Below are 17165 nucleotides of genomic sequence, written 5' to 3' on the forward strand. Positions count from 1 at the left end.
GGGAGGGCAAGTGCTCCCTGGGCTGTGGCCCTTCCAGGGCCCCTCGTCCCCCCCGGGGGCGGTGCCGCTCCTTCTACTCCTCGCCTGCTCCTCCTCTGTCCCCTAGGTCTCCTCTTCGGCCTTGGCGTCCATGCCCGCTCCAGAGGGAGCCAGAGGGAGCCACGGGGCCCGGGAGTGGGCTGCCTTCCTCAGAACAGGGTGGCAGCGGGGCCAGGGGGCCGTGACCGCACGGCCAGCCAGCGACTGAGCCGGGGTCAGCAGCCTCACCCCTCTTGCCAGAGGCCACGCTCGCCCCCAGCCCCTCACTTGGGCCCCAGCAATGCTGGCTGTATGCTGAGCACAGCCCTGGGTTCACGAGGAAGCGGGTGAACAAGACTCCGTCTCTGCTCTGGCGAGGTCGAATCTCACGCGGGAGACAGTATGTCCAAAACATAGTGACATACAGGACCACAAGGAGCTCAGCATGCACAGAGGAGGGGGGATTTAGTTCTCAATAAGGGGTGGGGGGGGGGCTTCATGGAGGAGGTGATATTTGATCTGAGCCACAAGATGGGATTTTAGCATGTGGTTCTGGGATCGCTGGAAGCACCCTAACTATGTAAACAGAGGTAGTATAGAATGTTGTCTCTGAGTGGGGTGAGGGGAGCTGACTACTAACCACCCTAACCTGGCTGGGGAGAGAGCCCAGAGCAGTGAGTTAACCAGAAAGTGGGCGGCCCAGCCCCTGCAGGGCCTGTGAGTCTGGCTGAGGGTGTGGATGTTTGGGAGAGTCCTGGTGAGAGCAGAAGGACCCCGTGGGGGGTGTTGGTAGGGTGGGAGTGTCAGGGGGGCCTGCTAAGCTGAGCTGTTCTGCTTGTCTGGGGGGTGGGCACTGCCAGCCATTGGGCCCTCCCCCTGGGACCCAGGGCCTGCGTTTATAGCTGGGCAGACGCAGCCCTTTCCACCCTTGGCTGCAGCCTGATGTCAGGGCTAAAATTAGCCTTGTGGCCGTGAGGGCAGCAGGGGAGACGGCCATGGGAATCGCCCCCGCCTTTCCTCTTTCAGGCGGTGCCCAGGGCTGCAGGAAGGCGGTGGGCAGAAGCCTGGAGCCGGAGCGCCGCTGGGCCTCACTACAGCGGCAGGAACTTGGACCACCCTCCTAACTGGGCCGTGGGGCAGGAACCCTGTAGGGCAGGGGCAGGGAGGGCCCTGCTGCCGCTGCCAGCTGCCTGGGGGAAGGGGTGGCCAGGTTCTGAACCCCCGGGGCCCACAGGTCAGCAGCACCCTCTGTGACCGACCAACCGTCTTCTCCCCCACTGCTGGCTCAGGCGCTGGCTGCTCTTCTCCCATGGTTGCCATGGGAACCCCAGGTGAGCCTGGCTCCCGGATAGAGGGGCAGTGGGGCAGGGCACGTGGAGCTGGGCCCTGAGTTCCCCTCCCCTGGAGCCCAGAGCCTCAGTCTGGGCTCTGACCACGCAGTCCATCGCGTGGCCTTGTTCTCGCCTCCTACCTCCCCTGGAGGTCCCCCAGCCTTCCAGTGCCAAGTCCTGACCGTCTGTTCCGCCTCCTGAATGCCTCTGGGACCGTCCACTCTGCGCCAATGTCCTTGCCTCCAGCCTCCGGCCATCTGCTGTCCACGCACTGACTCTTGCCTTTCGGTCCACCACGTCCCTCCTGGCCTAAAACCCTGTGGTGGCTCCCGCTGCCATTGGACAAAGCCACCTGCTGGTCCCAGCTTCCCCTTCGTCCCCCTCTCCACCTTCATTCTGGGCTGTCAGGTCTGCGGAATGGGTAGGTTAGTGTGGTGAGCCACGCTTTCAGAACCACGTTCTGTGGAACAGTAGTGTTTGGCCATTAGTGAGGAACATGTTAGCAGCTCTAGGAACTAGTTTCCCTGGACCACCATGTAAACAATGCTGGATGAGCCCAAAACTCAACACCCTGTCCTTTGGAGTCCGGGGTCCCGAGGCCTGCTCTCCCCAATACGGGGGTAACTCTCGTGGGGGCACACCTTGGCACAGGGCAGAGGAGGCCTTGGAAATCAGGCCCCGCTGTTAACACCCACTCCCATCTCTGCCCCATGGATCGGGCACGGTTCCTGGATGTGTTTTGTTTAAACCACACAATGTTCTTTTAAAGTTTGACCTGGTTGCCAACATTTAAAACCTGGGAGATTCCACAACAGAGTTTGAATTTTAAAGTTCTTTTAAAAAACTGGAAGACCTGTCCACACAGTGTGCGCATATCGCTCTGCAGGGTTGAAGGGTGGCAGGAACCATTTGCATGCCAAGCAGAGCATTTCATTCCTGGCACCTGCTAAGACCCCTGAAAATATCTGAGTTTCTGACTCCTGTCAAGGGGACTGTGGGGCTCTTCTTAACGAGTTCCCCTTCTCAGTGTGTGACTGATACGCTGACCACCTCGCATAGGGTGTGTCCTTGTGCAGAGGGCTGAGGCAGGTGGGGTGCCTGGAGTGTTCCTCACACCCCATGAAGCACCACATTCCTTAAGCTGATTTAGCCAACAAAGCCCACCAGCTCCCCGCAGGGTCCCCCAGGTCCTGCCTCCGGATTCCCTGGACATGACGGGCACCAGAGTGGCTGGGAGGTGCCGGGCTCAGAGAGATGGGGGGAAGGCCGTCCGCAGCCTCGTCTCATGCCGCGCGCCTGTGGCTGAGGAGATGACTTGCAGCAGCTGCTCGGGTCACCCTGGTAATCGGAGCATGCAGGGAGTGAGAATCAGTCCCTGCAAGAGCTAAAAGTGAGAACAGCATGGGACTGACTCGCCGGCATTTGGGAGCCAGCTCGCTGCCGTGGAGTGCCTAGAAATAGCCTGCTCCCAGCCAACGCTGGAGCCCCTGGAGCCCCTGCTCAGGAGGGGCAGCTGGCGTGGCCCTCCTGGGTCGGTGCCACCTGCACCTGCCAGTGCTCCGAGGTGGGGTGAGGCCTAGCCAGGGGCATGGCCGGCCCAAGAAGACTGCAGGAGAGAGCGGGCTCTCCCCTGAGGGCACCTGTCTGACGGTGGGCAGGGGAGGCCGAGACCTGCCTCCCCCATTCCCACGCTGTTAGGCTAGCGGAGGAGTTCCCCTCTCGGTCTGAGAGCGGGTGCCAGGAAGGGGCTCCGTGCCAGGTGGTGTGTGGGAGCTCAGTAGGGGACCCTCCCCCTCAGCTGGGTGTCAGTTCTCTGGGGTCTGGCCCAAAGTGCCCACCAAGACGCCCATCAGGATGTCCCCCCCCCAGCCATCTCCTAAGCATGTCCTGCTCTGGGCCCTCCCCTTCTCAGCCTATTCAAACCCTCCCTGCCTTGAGGACCCCTCATGTATGTCTTCCCCCCTCCAGGAAGCTTCATGTTCCTCTTGCTCAAAGCACCAGCCCCTCCTTAAAGCTCATCTCTACCCCCGGCCATCCAGGGCCCTGGGCTTCCTTGGTACTGTGGTGCCCTGAACATGCCCCAGCCCTCTCTGAGCCTCTGTGGAGTCAAGGTCTAGAGCAGGGTCCGAGGCCCAGCTGGTTGGAGACCCCTGTGCACCCTGCTGGGCTGTTCTGTAAGTGTCGTGCACCCCACATGGAGTGCCCATTGCAGACGTGGGACGTGGGCATGCTGCAGCCACCATTCTATGACACTGCTATCCAATACTAAGTTCTGGAGTTTGCTTTGTCAAGGGAGGAGAAAAAATGCACCAGTTCTTAGCTGTTTCTGCCCAAAGTAGCACTGAGTACTTTGGAGACATTTCGCTGGCCAAAGCCCTTCCCAAGGCTATCCCTGATTTCAAGAGGGCATGGATCTAGAAAGAAGGGAGAGCCAGAAGTCTCGCTGAGGTTGGGTGACATACCCATGCTATAACCATAACCATGTATCTGTGGTTGCCGAAACAGTATATTTTTATTTTAGTTGTTTTTGAACTTCATAGAAAGGGTATCATGTTATGAGCAATCTTTTTTTTTTTTTAAGTTATGGACAAACCCACAGCCAACATTATACTTAACAGCGAGAAGCTGAGAGCTTTTCCTTTAAGATCAGGAACAAGACAAGGATGCCCACTCTCTGCACTTTTATTCAACATAGTTCTGGAGGTCCTGGCCATGGCAATGAGACAACACAAAGAAATAAAAGGCATCCAGATTGGCAAGGAAGAAGTTAAACTGTCCCTGTTTGCAGATGACATGATATTCTACATAAAAAACCCTGAAGAATCCACTCCAAAACTACTAGATCTAATATCTGAATTCAGCAAAGTTGCAGGATACAAAATTAATACACAGAAATCTGTTGCATTCCTATACACTAAAGAGGACAAACTAGGTTATGCTGCAATAACAAATAACCTCTAATCTCTATATGCCCAGAGAAATCAGGAAAACAATTCCATTCATAATTGCATCAAAAAGAATAAAATGCCTAGGAATACACCTAACCAAGGAAGTGAAGGACCTATACCTTGAAAACTACAAGACACTCTTAAGAGAAATTAAAGAGAACACTAAAAAATGAAAATTCATCCTATGCTCTTGGCTAGGAAGAATTAATATTGTCAAAATGGCCATCCTGCCTAAAGCAATCTATAAATTCAATGCACTATCAAAATATCTACAGCATTCCTCAATGAACTAGAGCAAATAGTTCTAAAATTCATATGGAACCACAAAAGACCCCGAATAGCGAAAGCAATCCTGAGAAGAAAGAATAAAGCAGGGGGAACTACGCTCCCTGACTTCAAGCTCTACTACAAAGCCACAGTAATGAAGACAATTTGGTACTGGCACAAGAACAGACCCACAGAGCAGTAGAACAGAATAGACAGCCCAGATATAAACCCAAGCATATTGGTCAATTAATATACAATAAAGGAGCCATGGATATACAATGGGGAAATGACAGCCACTTCAACAGTTGGTGTTGGCAAAACTGGACAGCTACATGTAAGAGAATGAAACTGGATTATTGTCTAACCCCATACACTTTTGTGTACACCACAAAATCCAGTTTTGGATACACCAGTAGGGATCACCACCATCCAAAAGACAAACAAACAATGACAATGTTGGCGAGGCTGTGGAGAAAAGGGAACCCTATTACACTGCTGGTGGGAATGTAAATTAGTTAAACCATTGTGGAAAGCAGTATGGAGGTTCCTCAAAAAACTAAAAATGGAAATACCATTTGACCCAGGAATTCCACTCCTAGGAATTTATGCAAAGAAAACAACTTCTCAGATTCAAAAAGTCATATGCACCCCTATGTTTATCACAGCACTATTTACAATAGCCAAGGTATAGACGCAACCTAAGTGTCCATCAGTAGATGAATGGATAAAGAAGATGTGGTACATACACACAATGGAATATTATCAGCCATAAAAAGAAGAAAACAGATCCTACCATTTGCAACAACATGGATGGAGCTGGAGGGTATTATGCTCAGTGAAATAAGCCAGGCGGAGAAAGACAAGTACCAAATGGTTTCACTCATCTGTGGAGTATAAGAACAAAGGAAAACTGAAGGAACAAAACAGCAGCAGAATCACAGAACCCAAGAATGGACTAACAGTTACCAAAGGGAAAGGGACTGGGGAGGATGCGTGGGAAGGGAGGGATAAAGGGAAAAGGGGGCGTTACAATTAGCACACATAATGTAGCGAGGGGTGGGGCACAGGGAAGGCAGGATAGCACAGAGAAGACAAGTAGTGATTTTATAGCATCCTACTACGCTGATGGACAGTGACTGTAATGGGGATTGTGGGGGGGACTTGATAATGGGGGGAGTCTAGTAACCATAATGTTCAAGTAATTGTACATTAATGATATAAAAAAATTATGATTAACATAATATTATATTAATTTCAGGTATACGACATAGTGATTTGACACATATATATTACAAAATGATCACCATAAGAAGTCTAGTTATCATCTGTCACTATATGAAGTTTATTCAATATTATTGTCTATATTTCCAGTACTGTACATTATATCCCCATGATTTATTTATTTTATACCTGGAAGTTTGTATCTCTTGATCTCCTTCACCCATTTCTCTCACTGTCCCCAACCCCTCTCTCCTCTGGCAACCACCAGCCTGTTCTCTCTATCTATGAGTCTCGTTTTATTCTGTTTTGTTCATTTTATTTTTTAGATTTCATATATTGGTGAAATAGTATGGTATTTGTCTTTCTCCATCTGACTTATTTCACTTAGCTTAATAACACCCTTAAGGTCCTTTCATGTTATCACAAATATTTTACTATTTTTTTATGGGTGAGTAATATTCCATTGTATATGTACCACATCTTTATTCATCTATTGATGGACACATGGGTTGCTTCCATATTTTGGTTATTGTAAATAATGCTGCAATGAACATAGGGGTGCTTACATGTTTTTAGGGTTAGTGTTTTTTTGTCTTTAGATAAATACCAAGACGTGGAATTGTTGAATCATATGGTAGTTTTTACTTTTTTGAGGAAACTCCACACTGTTTTCCACAGTGGCTGTATCAGTTTACATTCCCACTGAGCAGGTGCTTGAGGATTCATCCCAACAGTGCATGAGAGTTCCCTTTTCTCTACATCCTCACCAACACTTATTTCTTGGGTTTTTAATAATAGCCATTCTGATAGGTGTGAGGTAAAATCTCACTGTGGTTTTGATTTTCATTTCCTGACGATTATTGACGTTGAGCATCTTGTCATGTATCTGTTGCTCATCTGTGTATCTTCTTTGGAAGTGCCTTTTCAGATCTGCCCATTTTTAAATTGGATTGTTTGTTTTTTTGCTATCGAGTTATATGAGTTCTTTACATATTTTGGATATTAGCTCTTTGTCAGATACATAATTCACAGATATTTTCTCCCACTTAGCAGGGTTGCCTTTTCATTTTGTTGACAGTTTCCCTCACTGTGCAAAACCTTGTAGTTTGACGTAGTCTCATTCGCTTATTTTTGCGTTTCTTGCTCCTGCCTCGGGACTTAGGTCCAAAAAAGTATCCTTAAGATGGACATCAAGGAGCTTACAGCCTCTGTTTTCTTCTAGGAGTTTCATGGTCTCAGGTCTTACATTCTTCTTTAATCCATTTTGAGTTCATTTTTGTATATGGTGTTAAGATAGTGCCCCAGTTTCATTCTTTTGCATGTAGCTTGTCCAATTTTCCCAACACTGTTTATTGAAGAGATTGTCATTTCCCGATCATGTATTCTTGGCTCCTTTGTCATGGATTAATTGATTGTATATGTGTGGGTTTAGTTCTGGGTTTTCTCTTCTATTTCATTGATCTCTGTGTCTGTTTTTGTTCCAGTACCATACTGCTTTGATTACTATGGCCCTGTAGTATAGTTTGAAGCTGGGGAATGCAATACTTCCGGTTTTGTTCTTCTTTTTCAAGATTGATACTTAGGAGGCTCTGTGGCTTCATACAAATACAAATTTTAGGATTATCTGTTCTACTTCCATGAAAATGCCAGTGGAGTTTGATAGAGTTTACATTTAATCTGTTGATTGTTTTGTGTAGTCTGAACATTGTAACATTGATTTTGCATCCCATAAGCACATTATATCTTTGTATTTATTTGCATCTTCTTCAATTTCTTTCATCAATGTCTTGTAGTTTTCAGATTATAGGTCTTTCAGTACCTTGGTTAATTTATTCCTAGGTATTTTATTCTTTTTGATATAATTGGGGATGGAATTTTCTTAATTTCTCTTTCTGAGTTTGTTATTGGTGTACAGAAATGCAACAGACTTCTGGACATTGATTTTGTATCCTGTGACTTTACTGAATTCATTTATTAGTTCTAATAGTTTTTGATGGCATCTTTAGGGTTTTCTATATGTAGAATCATGTTATCTACAAATAGTGATGGTTTTAATTTTTCCTTTCTGATTTGGATACCTTTTTATTTATTTTTCTTGCCTAATTTTCTGGCTAGAACTTCCAATACCCTATGTTGAATAAAAGTGGTGAGTGTGGGCATCCTTGTTTGGTTCCTGACCTTAGAGGAAAAGCTTTCAGGTTTTCACCATTGAGTATGATGTTAGCTGTGGGTTTGTCATACGTGGCCTTTATTATGTTGAAATATGTTCCCTCTATATATACATTGTTGAGAGTTTTTATCATAAATAGGTGTTGAATTTTGTCAAATGCTTTTTCTGCATCTATTGAGATGATCATATGATTTTTATTCTTCCTTTTGTTAATGTGGTGTATCACATTGATTGATTTGTGGGTGTTGAATCATCCTTGCACCCCTGGAATATATCCCACTTGATCATGGTATATGATTCTTTTAATGTATTGCTGAATTCAGTTTGCTAATATCTTTTTGGGGATTTTCGCATCTATATTCATCAGGAATATTGGCCTGTAATTTTCTTTTTTGTGTTGTCTTTGTCTAGTTTTGGTATCAGGGTAATGTAATGCTGGCCTTGGAAAGTGAGTTTGGAAGTATTTCCTCCTCTTATATTTTTTGGAATAATGTGAGGAAAGATAGTATATCTTTGACCGTTTGTTAGAATTTGCCAGTGAAGTCATCTGGTCCTGGAGTTTGGTTTGTTGGAATTTTTTTTATTACTAAGTCAATCTCATTACTAATAATCAGCCTATTCAGATTTTCTATTTCTTTATGATTCAGTCTTGGAAGATAGGATTGTGTGTTTCTAGTAATTCATCCATTTCTTCTAGGTTGTCCAATTGGTTGGTGTGTAATCATTTGTAGTAGGCTCTTGTGACCTTTTGTATTTTTGTGGTATCAGTTGTAACTTCTCTTTCATTTCTGATTTTATTTATTTGGCCCCTCTCTTTTTTTTCTTGATGAGTCTGGCTAAAGGTTTGTCAATTTTAAAAATCTTTTCAAAGAACTAGCTCTTATTTTCACTGATCTTTTCTTATGAGATTCACTTCTTTTGCACAACATTATGTTGTTAAGATTCGTCTATACTATTGTATATAGCTGTGATTTCTCCCATTTCATTGCAGTCCAGAATTCTATGGAATGATTCTATCCTCATGTATCCATTTTTCTTTCAAGAGGCATTCGAATTGCCGGACTTTTTTTTTTTTTTTTTTTTACCATTATGAGTGTTGTTATTGCAAAAGTTTCTTCCTGAAACTTCAATTGGATTTCATCATCTCAAACTGAAGATTTTGAGTTACTCGTGGCTCATGGAGAGTTTGGTCCAGCTCCTGTATCAGCCTTCAAGGCCTCAGAACCCAGCAAGTGTGGCCTCTCAGTAATGTAAGAAAGTTCTGGGATTCCTCACCTTCCATCCATCCACCCCAGCTGGCAGACTAGTGAGCAAGGATACAACAGCTCTCCTGTGTGCAGCAACTTGTGCTTCTCCCAGTGCTGGCCGTACATCGGTGGTAGGACCAGTTCACAATTGAGCAGAATGTGTCAGTGTCAGGTCCTTCCTTTTCCCAGAATATATTCAGCTTTGGTTATGACCCACGTACTGTGCTAAGTGCTGGAGAAACTAAGAATAACTCATTAATTTATAAAGAAGACATTTACTTACTTCCTTTTATGTGCCAAACTCTATTGGGCTAGGACCACATACAAAAGGACCTGCCCTCAAGGAATTCACAGTCTAGATGAAGAAACAGGGACATAAACAGAAAAGTATTGCACTGACTGATATATAAGATGTGTAAGTCTCACTGTGATTTTATAAGGATTCAAAAAATTGAACTATTTTTAGTCATATATATGTGTTTATGTGTCTATATAATCAATGTGATTTTTATTTATGTAAATTCAGTATCCTCTATACTGGAATAGAATAGGAAACCAGATCTTAATTGGTGGATCATCATTTTTCTAGACCATAAAAATTTCCCAAGCTAATATCCATGCTTTAAATTATTCTAGTTGGGGCCACTTAAACATTCACCTAGAGAGATGGGGTAGCTGCAGTTGTAACTGCTCTTCTGATTTTCTTCAAGTCCTATCTTCTTTTTTTTCCTCAGTTACTGTTGGACCAAAATATCACTGCCTTCTCTTGGGAAGTTAATATTAAGCCTGACCCTAATGTTGCAGCAATGCCTCCACTGCTTTTGAGCCACTGCTTACATTCAAACAGAAAATGCTGGGGAAATAACCCATATTCTCCCTCTGACCAGTGATGTGGCTGTTGTTGTTACTTTAGTTAAGAATACCTGCAGGAAGTGACCCTGGAGCCTTTGCTGTGAGGCCTCGGGCTGCCGCACTCAGCCCCACTTCAAGAGAGTGCATCATCTTACGCACCCACAAATTCAGTGCATGTCAGCATGGGTACTTCAATGTGGACATCACAGGAGATGTGGATTCTTTCCCACTGCGGTCCTTACACAAGCAGAAGAGGGTGGATCTAACTCTACTTGTGTAGGGATCATGGTTGGGGAGAATTCACAGAGAGGGTGGCACATAAGTGGAGTCTTGAGGAACCAGCTGGCATAGTTGGGAAGAGAAAGGGAAAGCTGGAATTCCAGGGCAAAGGAACAGCATGTGCAAAGACACAGAGAAACCACAAGGCATGGTGCCCATAGGAGGCGGAGAGCAGTTTGCAGTGGCGGGACAGAGGATCATTCAGGGGATGGGACACATGCTTGCGGCAGCATTACCTGAGCCCATCAAGATTTCTGGCTGTCCCCTTGTTCTAGGTACATGCTCTTGAAAATAGGGAGAGGTGGCAGGGGACTTGCATGGCAGTGCGTGATGGATTGGTTTTTTTTTCATCTTAAATATTTCTTTTATTTTTTTATTTTGGTATCATTAATCTACAATTACATGAAGAACATTATGTTTACTAGGCTCCCCCCTTCACCAAGTCCCCCCCACAAACCCCATTACAGTTACTGTCCATCTGCATTGTAAGATGCTGTAGAGTCACTACTTGTCTTCTCTGTGTTGCACAGCCCTCCCTGTGCACCCCCTGACATTATACATGCTAGTCGTGATGCCCCCTTTCTTTTTCCCCACCCCTTATCCCTCCCTTCCCACCCATCCTCCCCAGTCCCTTTCCCTTTGGTAACTGTTAGTCCATTCTTGGGTTCTGTGATTCTGCTGCTGTTTTGTTCTTTCAGTTTTTCTTTGTTCTTATGCTCCACATATGAGTGAAATCATTTGGTACTTGTCTTTCTCCACCTGGCTTATGTCACTGAGCATAATACCCTCTAGCTCGATCCATGTTGTTGCAAACGGTAGGATTTGTTTTCTTCTTATGGCTGAATAATATTCCATTGTGTATATGTACCACATCTTCTTTTTCCATTCATCTACTGATGGACACTTAAGTTGCTTCCATTTCTTGGCTGTTGTAAATAGTGCTGCGATAAACATAGGGGTGCATCTGTCTTTTTCAAACTGGGATCCTGCATTCTTAGGGTAAATTCCTTGGAGTGGAATTCCTAGGTCAAATGGTATTTCTATTTCGAGCTTTTTGAGGAACCTCCGTATTGCTTTCCACAATGGTTAAACTAATTTACATTCCCACCAGCAGTGTAGAGGGTTCCCCTTTCTCCACAGCCTTGCCAACATTTGTTGTTGTTTGTCTTTTGGATGGTGGCCATCCTAACTGATGTGAGGTGATATCTCATTGTGGTTTTAATTTGCATTTCTCTGATAATTAGCGATGTGGAGCATCTTTTCATGTGCCTGTTGGCCATCTGAATTTCTTCTTTGGACAACTGTCTATTCAGCTCCTCTGCCCATTTTTTAATTGGATTATTTGCTTTTTGTTTGTTGAGGTGTGTGAGCTTCTTATATAATTTGGATGTCAACCCCTTATTGGATATATCATTTATGAATATATTCTCCCATACTGTAGGATGCCTTTTTGTTCTATTGATGGTGTCCTTTGCTGTACAGAAGCTTTTCAGCTTGATATAGTCCCACTTGTTCATTTTTGGTTTTGTTTCCCTTGCCCAGGGTGATATGTTCACGAAGAAGTTGCTCATGTTTATGTCCAAGAGATTTTTGCCTATGTTTTTTTCTAAGAGTTTTATGGTTTCATGGCTTACATTCAGGTCTTTGATCCATTTCAAATTTACTTTTGTGTATGGGGTTAGACAGTGATCCAGTTTCATTCTCTTACATGTAGTTGTCCAGTTTTGCCAGCACCATCTGTTGAAGAGGCTGTCATTTCCCCATTGTATATCCATGGCTCCTTTATTGTATATTAATTGACCATATATGTTTGGGTTAATGTCTGGAGTCTATTCTGTTCCACTGGTCTGTGGGTCTGTTCTTGTGCCAGTACCAGATTGTCTTCATTACTGTGGCTTTGTAGTAGAGTTTGAAGTTGGGGAGCGAGATCCCCCCAACTTTATTCTTCCTTCTCAGGATTGCTTTGGCTATTCGGGTCTTTGGTGGTTCCATATGAATTTTTGAACTATTTGTTCCAGGTCATTGAAGAATGCTGTTGGTAATTTGATAGGGATTGCATCGAATCTCTATATTGCTACAGGCAGGATGGCCATTTTGATAATATTAATTCTTCCTAGCCAGGAGCATGGGATGAGTTTCCATTTGTTCGTGTCCACTTTAATTTGGCTTATTTTTTAATTGTAGTAATATATATATAACATGCAGTTTACCATTTTAAGCATTTTTAAGCATACAACTCAGTGGTATTAAGTACATTCACAATGTTGTGTGACCGTCATCACTATCCATTTCAAGAACTTTTTAATCTTCCCAAACAGGAACTCTGTACCCATTAAGCAGTAACTCCCTTCCCCCCATTCTCTCCACTTCCATTGCTTGGCAACCAGCATCCTACATTCTGTCTCTGTGAATTGGCCTATTCTAGGTACTGCATACAAGTGGAGGCAGACAATATTTGTCCTTTTGTTTAAGGCTTATTTCACTTAGTATAATGATTTCAGGTTTACCCATGTTGTAGTACATATCAGAATTTTATTTCTATTTATGGCTGACTTGTTATTATGTGATGGGATTTTGACTTTCTCTTGGAAGTGCTGGCATGCTGGGGAGAGTTTCATGTACAGTGACAGAGGGCCATCTGTTATTTAAGATGCTCTCTGATCCATGTTGGGGAGGATGGAGAGAAGGGTGGGGGCCTGCAGGAGCCCGAGGCAATGATTCAGGAATGGAATTATGACCCTTCCAGCCTGTGTATCCCTACCCCCCACGGGAAGCTTTTCTTCCCCTCTGAACCCCCCCAGAGCCCTTTCTGTCTTCTGCGCGTCAACAAGTGCACTGCACAACTGTTGCTACCTGCTAACCTTTTGGGAGGTGAGGACCATGCCCCAAGCACTCCAGGACCCTCAGGCCCAGCCCCCAGTTTCTCTACCCTCTGTCCCCACCATGGCACAGCCCAGTGTAGAGTGGAAGCCTCAGTGGACACTGGAGTTGGGGCTCAGGGAGAAGAGTTGTCCTCAGACTTCTACAGCAGGTGTGGACCTGGAGGAGTCAGCTTCTCCTGCCACCTGCCTCCCTCTCTCCCATCCCTTGGCTGGGTCAGGCCGAATCTCACCAGCCAGCACCCCCTCTGCCTAAGGCTGCCGGCTGCTTCATCTCTGGAGCCAGGGCTGAAGGGGACAGAACAAGTCCCCGGAGTGTCGATGACAAGGTTATAATCCAGGGGGATGAGACCGAGCTCTCTGGAGTCTCGTAGCATTTTCCCAGCCCCGGCCACTTTATTACCATATCACTGAGTGATGGGCTCAGGGGAGCTGTGGTTCCAGCAGCCACTCCAGCTGCACCCCTTGCAGTCGATCAAGCTACAATTGGACTGAGCAAACTCATGCCTCTTCCTGCTCTCCTGTGCTGTCCTCCCCAGGCTCTTTCTCTTCTGCGCCAGGCTTCCCCTCTGGGCAGTGGAGATTTGGTCCCCATTGCCCTGGGGGGCTCTTGGATGTGAGCTGCAGGCAGCTGATGCTGACCTCTGTGGTCTTCCAGCTTCAGGACGGCTCCAGACTGATTGTGTGACCGCGGGCCTCAGTTACCTTCTCAGAGCAATAAGGGGGTTGGACTAGCTGTGCTCAGAAATTCCTTTCAGCCCTGACTACCCTGTGATTTATTATTTTTTTAATAAATTGCATTTCATTTTTTTCCAAGGTCATGGCAGGGTGAAGGAATTGTACGGGACAGAGGTGACCACGGCGTGCTGATCCTGCCTTCCCTGCGTTCCACAGGAACTCCAGGCAATGAGGGCATCATTCTTTCTCCTCCGGGGCACATGTTACTAGTCCCAGCTCAGTGGGCTGGTGACTATCCTCACAGCTATGCCAGGGTCTGAACCAGTAGGTCAGAGCTTATGCAGGCATCAGATGCCATCCCGACTCAATAAATGGGGAGCAGCCCACCAAGGAAAGGGGTGGTAGAGCAGGCCTGGCAGAGCACCCGGCTGCCATCTCCAGTCCCTGCTCTAATTATGCCCCTCTCAGATGGCTGGATGTCTGCCGTGTTCCAGAAGTTCTCCGGAGAAAGACATTTCACAGAGGAGGGAATTGACCAGTCCAGGGTTTTATGACCACAATACTGGGCCAAGTCATTCTGGTGAGAAGTTGTCAGTGATTAACCTTTCTTCCCGAGTAGGTGGAGATATTAACTAAGTTAACAGCTGGGCCTCAGCAGATACAGAAAATGATGATTTTCTTCACCAAGGGTTTTTTTGCTCCCTAAAAATGCTGACTGTGGTCTTGTAAAACAGTCCCTCCCTGCTGTCTGCCTGCAAAGGTGAGCCTCAAACAGCAGGTGATGGAGACAGTCCTGAGCGCATGGCTCTCCTGGGTCTCAGATCCATCATGTCCCCTAGGGGAGGCTGAGGGGAGCCCGTATGCTCAGCAGGGTCCCCCCGGAGCTTCAGGGCTCTGTCGCCTGCGGCATCTCAAATGAGGTCACATGAACAAGACTGGTCTGCACTGGCTCCAGGAAAGAGATTTCAAGGGAAGATACCTCGCAATCCCCCTGCAACTTGGGGGTGGCTTATGGAGACATGGCAAAACTGGGGTGCTGGGTAATGAAGACATGGGTTTCATGTCTAGCTGTGACACCCACCACTCCCAGGCCCTAGACAGATCTCTGCCTCTCTGCCCCTCAGTGACAGCCCTGTTCTCACCTCGCTGGGTGTTGAGAGGGTAAAAGTGAGGTGGGAATCCTAAAAGAATTAGTCAAAAATTTCTACTGGTCCAGACATTCAGGCCTGTATCTAAAGAACATCGTCAAACCTCCTGGGGGGAAAAAAAAGATCAGATATAACCAGTACAAGTTATGACTTTGAAAAATTGACAAGGTTAGAATGAATTTTTATAGCATATAAAGATGTTTTTCTGTAAAGTGGATGTGATGGATGAAATAATTTGACTGCTGTACCTCTCTACTTTTACCTCTTAAAAAATCTGAACTTTTTAAATTGTTTTCTTCCTGCTACTTTCCTTGGGCTTACTCGTTTGTTCTTTTTCTTCCTTTTTGAGTTAAAATACTCGATGTGTTTATTTTAAAATTTTCTATATTTTAATAAATTCACTTAAGTCTATACATTTAATTCTAAATATTGTTTTAGCATCATGTCACAAGCTACAAATTGTATTTATAATCTTCAGTAGCTTCTCATAATTTATTATACATAGTTACTTAAATATTTTTTTCAAGGATTATTCAATCTCTGTCATCCTTCTAAACAAGAATTTTAAAAATTGTCTAAAATCTTATGTCTTTTTAAAAACCACAATAGCTACAGCTATTCTTATTATTTTGTGGTCAATAATTTAGTTTGCCATTTATTTGTTTGTTTGCTTATTTACCAATTTCTGCATTCATTCTTGTTTTTTACACCCTACTTTTCCCCTTAGGTTCACTTTTCATTTTGTTGAAATATATCCCTTTGTGTTTCTTTCAGTGCAGGTCTCTTGCTATAAACTCTCTTGTGTTTACATGTTTGAAAAAGGTTTTATTTTATTTTTAATGGTGAGTGGTTACAAATGGAATTTTACCCTCCATTTTTTTTTTTTACACTCAGTACTTCGAAACATTTGCTCCCTGGTTTTCTGGCCTCTTTTCTCGGTAAGAGGCCTGCAAGTCTTACAGTCAGTTCTTCTGTAGATGAAAGGTCTTTTCTCTCTGGTAGTCCTTAAGTTTTTATCTTTATCTCTGATGTTCTACAATTGTATTACCATGTGTCCAGCTGCGATTCAGTTGTATTTATGATGCCAGGAACTCAATGTTTACTTTATTTTCACTCTGAGAACTTAGCTTTTTAAAGAAATTCTAGGAAATTATCTGGTTTTATATTTTTGACAACTGCTTCTCTTCCACCCCTTGGTTCTCTTTTCCTGGCACTCCTGTTAGGTGTTTGTTGAAACATCTCAATTTACCTTCTATTCTTTTTAATGTAGCTTTCATGTCTTTACCTTTCTGTGTTATACCTATGAATATTCCTTAGTATTAGCCTCTAATTCACTAAGTTCCTCTTGGGCCATGTGTAGTCTAGAATTCATCCAAATATTGAGAGTTTTTTTTTCAATGACTGTATTATTGTATTTCTAAGATTTCCAATAGTTTATTTTTAATATCTATCTATTCTTGTTACATTTAGGCTTATTTTTGTTTCATACATTCTTGCTCCTTTTTGCAGATGCTAACTTTCCTTTCCATTTTTTAGGGTTTCTAAACACACTTACGTCAAGTCATTTTAAGATTATTATTTATTTTGTCTGCAATAAGTTCATCTTCTAACTGTTGACTTTAATTTAATATCAACCTTCTTTACATATTTTGAAATTTTGTTCTGCAAGCTCATCTTGAGGGGGAGCTTTTCTCTGGCCTTTTGTCTCTACGACTGTTGGTTTACAGTTGCTACCTTAGTCCCCTTGTGTAAAATCCCAAGTGCAAAATCAGATCCTAAACTTTTAAAAATTATTAACTTCTGGTTTTATCCCCTTTTTAAAATACCTTGCTTAAAGCTCTTATCCCTTGATGACTTCATAGGGATTGTAAACCCAGTCCCTGGGCCAGCCTCGTCTGGCCTCCCTGGGTTATGCCTTACTCATTTTTTCCTTCCACATTTTCTCTGTTGCTATAACAAGTTTGCAGAAAAGTGGAGGGGTTAGTCACATGTCCACAGAGCGTGGATTTAGAGAGCCATCCTGACGGAAGGTCCGCTTACTTTAGCTATTAGGACTTCAACATAATGTGACTACAGCAACTTTTTCCTTAAACATTGAACAGTCAGTGCCAAAGACCGTGGGATATT

At 44.5% G+C, this 17165-nt stretch overlaps 1 long non-coding RNA gene across 1 annotated transcript in view; it reads left to right on the forward strand.

Annotated features, from left to right (window-relative positions):
• LOC140843212 (uncharacterized) overlaps window positions 1-15470 on the forward strand; it is a 37903-nt gene extending 22433 nt beyond the window's left edge. The window contains exon 3 of the long non-coding RNA XR_012120814.1: window positions 14030-15470. This is a non-coding gene — a long non-coding RNA (uncharacterized lncRNA). The remainder of the gene's footprint in view (window positions 1-14029) is intronic.
• The last annotated feature ends 1695 nt before the right edge of the window (window positions 15471-17165 follow it).

This window comes from Manis javanica, chromosome 8, assembly GCF_040802235.1.
Source record: "Manis javanica isolate MJ-LG chromosome 8, MJ_LKY, whole genome shotgun sequence".
In the NCBI taxonomy this organism is placed as follows: Eukaryota; Metazoa; Chordata; class Mammalia; order Pholidota; family Manidae; genus Manis; species Manis javanica.